The sequence below is a fragment of the Triticum aestivum genome, chromosome 3B (genome assembly GCF_018294505.1).
Source record: "Triticum aestivum cultivar Chinese Spring chromosome 3B, IWGSC CS RefSeq v2.1, whole genome shotgun sequence".
NCBI classification, from domain to species: Eukaryota; Viridiplantae; Streptophyta; class Magnoliopsida; order Poales; family Poaceae; genus Triticum; species Triticum aestivum.
This window is the reverse complement of record NC_057801.1, coordinates 155012421-155021928: the sequence shown is the minus strand read 5'-3', so window position 1 is coordinate 155021928 and position 9508 is coordinate 155012421.

Below are 9508 nucleotides of genomic sequence, written 5' to 3'. Positions count from 1 at the left end.
CGGGTCGATACCTCACCCTCGTGTGGCCTCCTGTTGAGTCCTCAACTCTCTGATCGGCAAGACACGCAATCACGTACCTACCATGTTCGACGCACCACGATTGTGTGCATCTCTCTGCTACATTTTGTGTCTCGATCATGAGCGAGTCCTTTTATACATGACAGGTGAGCACACTTTCACATTGAAAATCAAAGAACTGAACCGAAACGAGTCGATCGATATTCTAGTTTCTTCGATTTATGTTGTTCGGTTCGACCGCTAGTTATTTGATGTTCGGGTGAATAGCCAATCTATCCAACATAAGCTAAAATGGTCATCACAATGTACAGTGAAATGGACTTTTCTGTGCACTAAGAGCATCTACAACCATATATGGCAAATCTGACCCCTCAAACGCCCGCGAACGTGCCTGGACGTGTTCGCGAGCAGTGATCGAGCATACCTCAAATTTCACTTGTTGCATCCGGACATTTCATACTCGATTCCTATATCCATACAAAGACATGCAAAAAGGAAAATAACATATGTACTACGTCGATTCTAGCTACTCCTCGTCGGAGATCACGAAGATCTTCGTGCCTGGCTCCGGTAGCATGAGCGACAGCTGCAGCTCCAACTCCTCCGACGCCTCCGGCTGCTCCGCTCCGGCCTCCTCCGCCTCCTTTTCCGCGTTAAGCTCGGCGAAGAGCGCGTCGGGCTCCACCTGTTGCCGCTGAAGGAACGCCCGATTGGCTTTCACATAGGCCTCATCCTGTATGGACTCCTGCTCGGCCATCTCGTCGGACTGGGCGACAGCAAACTACGCCTTCGCCTACTCCATGTTGAAGGGCGACACCTGCTGGTCCGGCTCCTCTGCCTCCTCCACCTCCACCGGAGCCATCTCCTCCTCCCCCTCTTCCCCTGACTCCTCCTCCTCCGGCTCCGGCGAGTCCGAAGACAGCCCGGCAGCGATGCGGGCGGCGCGCACGGCTTCCCTCGCCCAGATTTGCTCCTGTTGGGGAACGCGGTAATTTCAAAAAATTTCCTACGATCACGCAAGGTGTGTAACTGTGGAGGGGGGCACCGCACACGGCTAAACAATTGTCAACTTATGTGTTCTATGGTGCCCCTGCCCCGTATATAAAGGAGCAAGGGGGGAGGCCGGCCGGCCCCTGTAGGGCGCGCCCCAAGTAGGATTCCTACTAGGAATCCTATTCCTAGTAGGTTTCCAACTTGGGGAAGGGAGGGGAAAGGAAGGAGAGGGAGAGAGGAAAGTGCTACCTCTTGAGCACTGCGTTGGTTTTCCCTTGAAGAGGAAAGGGTGACGCATCAAAGTAGCGTAAATATTTCCTTCAGTTTTTGAGAACCAAGGTATTAGTTCAGTAGGAGGCTCCTCAAAAGTCCCTCGTACCTACACAAACAAATAAGAACCTCACAACCAACGCGAGAAAGGGGTTGTCAATCCCTTCACGGTAACTTGCGAAAGTGAGATCTGATAGAGATAATAAGATAAGATAAATATTTTTGGTATTTTTATGATATAGATTGGAAAGTAAAAGATGCAAATAAAAGTAGATTGGACACTTATATGACAAAAGATAGACCCGGGGCCATAGGTTTCACTAGTGGCTTCTCCCAAGATAGCATAAGTATTACGGTGGGTGGACAAATTACTGTCGAGCAATTGATAGAAAAGTGCATAGTTATGAGATTATCTAGGCATGATCATGTATATAGGCATCACGTCCGCAATAAGTAGATCGAAACAGTTCTGCATCTACTACTATTACTCCACACATCGACCGACTCCTGCCTGCATCTAGAGTATTAAGTTCATAAAAATAGAGTAACGCATTAAGAAAGATGACATGATGTAGAGGGATAAACTCAAGCAATATGATATAAACCCCATCTTTTTATCCTCGATGGCAACAATACAATACGTGCCTTCCTGCCCCTGCTGCCACTGGGAAAGGACACCGCAAGATTGAACCCAAAGCTAAGCACTTCTCCCATTGCAAGAAAGATCAATCTAGTAGGCCAAACCAAACTGATAATTCGAAGAGACTTGCAAAGATAACCAATCACACATAAAAGAATTCAGAGAAGATTCAATTATTTCTCATAGATAAACTTGATCATAAACCCACAATTCATCGGATCTCGACAAACACACCGCAAAAAGAGTTACATCGAATAGATCTCCAAGAAGATCGAGGAGAACTTGGTATTGAGATTCAAAGAAAGAGAAGAAACCATCTAGCTAATAACTATGGACCCGAAGGTCTATGGTAAACTACTCACAACTCATCGGAGAGGCCTTCGAGATGATGTAGAGGCCCTCCGTGGTCGATTCCCCCTCAGACGGAGCACCGACGAAGGCTCCAAGATGGGATCTCGCGGATATAGAAGGTTGCGGCGGTGGAATTAGGTTTTCATGGTGCTCCTGGATGTTCTGGGGTACGTGGATATATATAGGAGGAAGAAGTAGGTCGGTGGAGCCTCGAGGGGCCCATGAGGGTGGGGGGCGCGCCCACCCCCATAGAGCGCACCGGGCACCCTCGTGGCCGCCTCGTTTGCTTCTTGACGTCCACTCCAAGTCTCCTGGTTTGCATTTGTTCCAAAAATATCGCTCCCGAAGGATTCATCCCGCTTGGACTCCGTTTGATATTCCTTTTCTTTGAAACACTGAAATAGGCAAAAAAACAGCGATTCGGGTTGGGCCTCCGGTTAGTAGGTTAGTCCCACAAATGATATAAAAGTGTAGACTAAAGCCCATAAATATCCAAAACAGGTAATATAATAGCATGGAACAATAAAAAATTATAGATAAATTGGAGACGTATCAAGCATCCCCAAGCTTAATTCCTGCTCGTCCTCGAGTAGGTAAATGATAAAAATAGAATTTTTGATGTGGAATGCTACCTAGCATAATTCTCAATGTAATTTTCTTTATTGTGGCATGAATGTTCAGATCCAAATGATTCAAAATAAAAGTTCACATTGACATAAAAACAATAATACTTCAAGCATACTAACAAAGCAATCATGTCTTCTCAAAATAACATGGCTAAAGAAAGTTATCCCTACAAAATCATATAGTCTGGCTATGCTCTATCTTCATCACACAAAGTATTTAATCATGCACAACCCCGATGACAAGCCAAGCAATTCTTTCATGCTTTAGTATTCTCAAACTTTTTCAACTTTCACGCAATACATGAGCGTGAGCCATGGACATAGCACTATATGTGGAATAGAGTAGTGGTTGTGGAGAAGACAAAAAAGGAGAAGATAGTCTCACATCAACTAGGCGTATCAATGGGCTATGGAGATGCCCACTAACAGATATCAATGTGAGTGAGTAGGAATTGCCATGCAACGGATGCACTAGAGCTATAAATGTATGAAAGCTCAACAAAAGAAACTAAGTGGGTGTGCATCCAACTCGCTTGCTCATGAATACCTAGGGCATTTTGAGGAAGCCCATCATTGAAATATACAAGCCAAGTTCTATAATGAAAAATTCCCACTAGTATATGAAAGTGACAACATAGGAGACTCTCTATCATGAAGATCATGGTGCTACTTTGAAGCACAAGTGTGGCAAAAGGATAGTAGCATTGTCCCTTGTCTCTTTTTCTCTCATTTTTTCTTTTTTGTCTCTTTTTTTATTTCTTTTTTTATTTGGACTTTCTCTTTTTTTGTCCTTTCTCTCTTTTTTTAAGTCCGAAGTCTCATCCCGACTTGTGGGGGAATCATAGTCTCCATCATCCTTCCCTCACTTCGGACAATGCTCTAATAATGAAGATCATCACACTTTTATTTACTTACAACTCAAGATTACAACTCGATACTTAGAACAAAATATGACTCTATATGAATGCCTCCGGCGGTGTACCAGGATATGCAGTGAATCAAGAGTGACATGTATGGAATAATTATGAAGGTGGCTTTGCCACAAATACGATGTCAACTACATGATCTTGCAAAGAGCAATATGATAATGATGATGCGTGTCATAATAAACGAAATGGTGGAAAGTTGCATGGCAATATATCTCGGAATGGCTATGGAAATGCCATAATAGGTAGGTATGGTGGCTATTTTGATGAAGGTATATGGTGGGTGTATGGTACCGGCGAAAGTTGCGCGGCACAAGAGAGGCTAGCAATGGTGGAATGGTGAAAGTGCATATAATCCATGGAATCAACATTAGTCGTAAAAAACTCATATACTTATTGCAAAAATCTACAAGTCATTGAAAACAAAGTACTACGTGCATGATCCTAGGGGGATAGATTGGTAGGAAAAGACCATCGCTCATCCCCGACCGCCACTCAGAAGGAATACAATCAATAAATAAATTATGCTCCAACTTCATCACAAAGCGGTTCACCATACGTGCATGCTACGGGAATCACAAACTTCAACACAAGTATTCCTCAAATTCATAATTACTCCACTAGCATGACTCTAATATCACCATCCTCATATCTAAAAACAATTATCAAGCATCAAATTGATCATAGCATCCAATTCACTTTCTATGATAGTTTTTATTATACCCAACTTGGATGCCTATCATTCTAGGACCAATTTTATAACCATAGCAAATACCATGCTGTTCTATAAGACTCTAAAAATAATATAAGTGAAGCATGAGAGATCAACAATTTCTACAAAATTAAACCACCGCCGTGCTGTAAAAGATATAAGTGAAGCACTAGAGCAAAAATTATCTAGCTCAAAAGATATAAGTGAAGCACATAGAGTATTCTAATAAATTCCAAATCAAGTGTGTCTCTCCCAAAAGGTGTGTACAGCAAGAATGATTGTGGTAATCTAAAAAGCAAAGACTCATATCATACAAGACGCTCCAAGCAAAACACATATCATGTGGCGAATAAAAATATAGCTCCAAGTAAAGTTACCGATAGACAAAGACGATAGAGGGGATGCCTTCCGGGGCATCCCCAAGCTTAGGCTTTTGGTTGTCCTTGAATATCTTGGGGTGACATGGGCATCCCAAATCTTAGGCTCTTGCCACTCCTTATTCCATAGTCCATCAAATCTTTACCCAAAACTTGAAAACTTCACAACACAAAACTCAACAGGAAATCTCATAAGCTCCGTTAGTGCAAGAAAGAAAAACCACCACATAAGGTACTGTAATGAACTCATTATTTATTTATATTGGTGTTAAAACTACTGTATTCCAACTTCTCTATGGTTCATACCCCCCGATACTAGCCATAGATGCATCAAAATAAGCAAACAACACACGAAAAACAGAATCTGTCAAGAACAGAACAATCTTTAGCAATCTGTAACTTTTGAATACTTATGGAACTCTAAACATCCTACCAAAGTATGAAGTCCTGGGAAATTGGTCTATTGATCTACTTCAAAAAGAATCAACACAAAACCACGTTTCTGTGATTTATTAAAATTATTCTCGTGCGCACAAAAGTTTCTATTTTTCAGCAGAATCAAATTAACTATCACCGTAGGTTATCCTATAGGTTCTGCTTGGCACAAACACTAATTAAAACATAAAACCAAATCTAAACAGAAGCTAGATGAATTACTTATTATTAAACAGAAGCAAAAAAAAGGAACAAAAATAAAATTGAGTTGCCTCCCAACAAGCGCTATCGTTTAACGCCCTAAGCTAGGCATGATGATTTCATTGATGCTCACACAAAAGATAAGAATTGAAACATAAAGAGAGCATCATGAAGCACGTGACAAATAAATCTAAGTCTAACATACTTCCTATGCATAGGCATCTTATAGGCAAACAAATTATCATAGCAAGCAAAAACTAGCATATGCAAGGAAGCAGAAAGAAACAATAGCAATCTCAACATAACGAGAGGTAATTTAGTAACATGAAAATTTGTACAATCATATTTTCGTCTCTCATAATAATTACATATGGGATCATAAGCAAATTCAACAAAATAGCTATCACTAAAAATATTTTCAACACGATCCACAGGCATGCAAAGTCGACACTCTTCCAAAATAGTGGGATTAACATTAACTAAAGTCATGACCTCTCCAAACCCACTTTTATCAAAAAATTCATAAGATTGAACATTCTCCAAATATGTGGGATCTAAATTGACACTCTTCCATACCCACTTTCAATAATATTGCAAACACTATTATCAATCTCATATTCATCATGGGGCTTAAATAAATTTTCAACATCATAAGAAGAATCACCCCAATCATGATAATTGCAACAAGTAGTAGACATAGCAAAATTAGCATCCCCAAGCTTAGGGTTTTGCATATATTAGCACAATTGACATCAATAGAATTGATAATAAAATCATTGCAATCATTCTTTTTACTCAAATATCTATCATAAATTGCTTCATAAAGTACTTCATCACAATTTTCAGATTCACGAATTTCAAGCAAAACCTCATAAAGATAATCTAGTGCACTCAACTCACTAGCAATAGGTTCAACATAATTGGATCCCTTAAAGAGATTAGCAAGTGGATGAGGATCCATAAACTTTTAGCAAGCGAAGAAGCAAGCCAAAAGAAGGTACATGGTAACACAAGATCGAACGGAAGGAGGGCAAAGAAAAGGCAAAGGTGAAGTGGGAGAGAGGAAAATGAGAGGCAAATGGCAAATAATGTAATGCGAGGGAGATGAGTTTGTGATGAGTACTTGGTATGTCTTGACTTGAGCGAAGACCTCTGTAACGCCCCCAATTCGATCATACACTAATCATACACGCAAATGTGTACGATCAAGATCAGGGACTCACGGGAAGATATCACAACACAACTCTAGACACAAATCTAAAAAAATACAAGCTTCATATTACAAGCCAGGGGCCTCGAAGGCTCGAATACAAAAGCTCGATACACAAGCGAGTCAGCGGAAGCAACAATATCTGAGTATAGACATAAGTTAAACAAGGATGCCTTAAGAAGGCTAGCACTAAAACAACACAATCGAAGAGGCAAGGCCTCCTGCCTAGGACCTCCTAACTACTCCTGGTCTTCGGCGGCCTCCATGTAGTAGTATCCATCGGCGGTGGCATCTGGTTCCAGGGATCCACCATCTGGTTGCATCAACCGGAAAGAAGAAAGAAGGGGGAAAAGGGGTAGCAAAGCAACCGTGAGTAATCATCCAAAGTACTCGCAAGCATTAGATCTATACTAAGTATGCATTGGTATCAAATGGAAGGTTTGTATCTCTGGACTGAACTACAGAATGCCAGAATAGAGGGCGAAGGCCTAACCTATCCAAGACTAGCATCTTCATGCAGCTCCAAGCATCTTGAGCATGTAGAAGAGTAAAGAATAGCATTTTAATATTAAACAAGCATGTTGTAGCATCAACACCGAGAGATCCTTCCTCGACTCCCTGTGAGAAAGCAATCTCAGAGCCACATATCCATCACATATCTCAAGTATCCATTTCTAGTTATATAAGATCAGGATATAAGTCTGAACGTCCATTACCATGGACACGATATTCGAATATATATATCTTCCCTGCAGGGGTGCACCATGTTACCCAACACGCTCGATCACTCTGGTCGGACACACCTTTCCGGGGTCAATGCCCGGCCTCAGAAGATCAACACGTCGCAGCCCTACCTAGACTCGGCAGAGAGGTCCCCACCGGTCTACATCTAAGCACTCCAGGGTCTGGGCCCATCGCCCGTTGCACTCCGGATCATTGCGCGCAGGGCGATCTAGGCCACCTCCACTGGGGCACCGACTAGGCCGTGCCGCAATGCTGAACTGGATGTCTGACAAAGCTTCGGCTGATACCACGACGCCGAGGCCCATAACTATTCTCGCGTGGTGGTTAGTGCGTAAAGGCCAGAGGCCAACTCAGAACAAATACCCAAACATGTTAGTGCATTGGGGGCTCATGGAAACTAGCAGAGACTCACGATAAGGTGACCCCGTCGCCCCGTCTCGTGGACTTACGGCAAGGGCCCAGACTGCCCGGCCGTGCCACATGGAAAACTCGTGGGTGCTTAACGGGCCCGCCCGACTTTCACATCAACTTGCTGGTACCCGTCAGGGCCGACCCGACTTCAAGAATGGTCTCAAGTAAAGTCAAGGTAGCCGTGTGTCCAGATATCAAGGGGAAAACCCGAGGAATCACCCTGGTGGATTCCACTCAATGTAATCATCACGGTGAATGTAAGAGGGACCACCCTCGAGGTTCACACTTGAGGTGTTGAACGACAGAGCCATATCAGGAATGGTAAAAGAGGAAATCACCCTCGATGACCACGACCGAATAGCTACACTACAGAATTATCATCAAGAGTGCGTTATGAGGGATCACCCTCGGCACTCGATAGTAGCTTTGCAGAGTTGAGCAACAAAAGGGGCGTGATGGGATGTGAGGTGTCGGGCTCTGGTCATCGATCACGCTGACCGAGTCGTCGATGATGAAGTAGGGGCAACAGGGACAAGGTGGGGGGTCACTGATGGATCACTAACCAACCTATACTAAGCAGTTTAGGATAAGCAGGTAAGTAACAATAAGCAGGTTACAAAAGCAGGCTATGCATCAGAATAGGAGCAATCAATAACAGTAGCAAAATCTAATGCAAGCATGAGAGTATAGAATGGGAGATATCGGGATGATCAAGGGGGGGGGGGGCTTGCCTAGAAGTTCCGCCGAAAGGGAAGAAGGTTCGTCGTCGATGTAGTCGATCACAGGGGCATCAGCAGTGGTCTCGGGGTCTACCGGAGAGAAGAGGGGGAAGAAACAGTAAATACACGCAAACATATGCATACCATAACAACAAGCGCTACTAGAGGTGTTCTAGCACAGCGTTAGGCTGAAAGGATCGAGAAGAGGTGTCTAGAGGGGGGGGGGTGATTAGACACTAAGTGAGAAAAGGTACAATTTTTTAATTTCTTTAAGTTGAAGTGGAGTTTTGGCACAAGTTTAACAACCACAACACATATCAAGCAAGCATGCAAAGAGTATATGAGTAGCGAAAAGTAAAACATGCAACTTGCAAGAATGTAAGGGGAGGGATAGGAGTGTGCAAACACAAGTGGAGACACCGATGTTTTTGTCATGGTTCCGATAGGTGGTGCTATTGTACATCCGCATTGATGAAGACTTCAACCCACGAAGGGTAACGGCTGCGCGAGTCCACGGAGGGCTCCACCCACGAAGGGTCCATGAAGAAGCAACATTGTCTATCCCACCATCGCCGTCGCTCACGAAGGACTTGCCTCACTAGGGTAGATCTTCACGAAGTAGGCGATCTCCTTGCCCTTACAAACTCCTTGGTTCAACTCCACAATCTTGTCGGAGGCTCCCAAGTGACACCTAGCCAATCTAGGAGACACCACTCTCCAAGAAGTAACAAATGGTGTGTTGATGATGAACTCCTTGCTCTTGTGCTTCAAATGATAGTCTCCCCAACACTCAACTCTCTGTCACGGGATTTGGATTTGGTGGAAAGAAGATTTGAGTGGAAAGCAACTTGGGGAAGGCTAGAGATCAAGATTCA